The sequence below is a fragment of the Oryzias melastigma genome, linkage group LG18, assembly GCF_002922805.2.
Source record: "Oryzias melastigma strain HK-1 linkage group LG18, ASM292280v2, whole genome shotgun sequence".
In the NCBI taxonomy this organism is placed as follows: Eukaryota; Metazoa; Chordata; class Actinopteri; order Beloniformes; family Adrianichthyidae; genus Oryzias; species Oryzias melastigma.
The window spans coordinates 18329327-18329530 of NC_050529.1; the positions used below are offsets into that span (position 1 = coordinate 18329327).

The 204-nt window shown below is 35.8% G+C and overlaps 1 long non-coding RNA gene across 1 annotated transcript in view; it reads left to right on the plus strand.

The window, feature by feature from the left end:
* Positions 1 to 204, plus strand: part of LOC112156401 — a 3605-nt gene that overhangs the window by 2026 nt on the left and 1375 nt on the right. The window lies entirely within an intron of this gene.

Consider the following 204-nt stretch of genomic DNA (forward strand, 5'->3'; position numbering starts at 1 on the left):
AAAGTTACTGCATCCATTATTTCAATATAGCACGAGTACATATTGAAAAATGTGTTTTTATACACAGTCTGCTATTACGATGATCAGGTAGTTATTACCTGACCTCAATTAAAGTCAGGCTTCAAGATGTTATTTATGATAAATGTTTCCACTCACACTGGCCCCTTTTTTTTGTACATGTTGCTACCGGGTTAGACCCCCTTT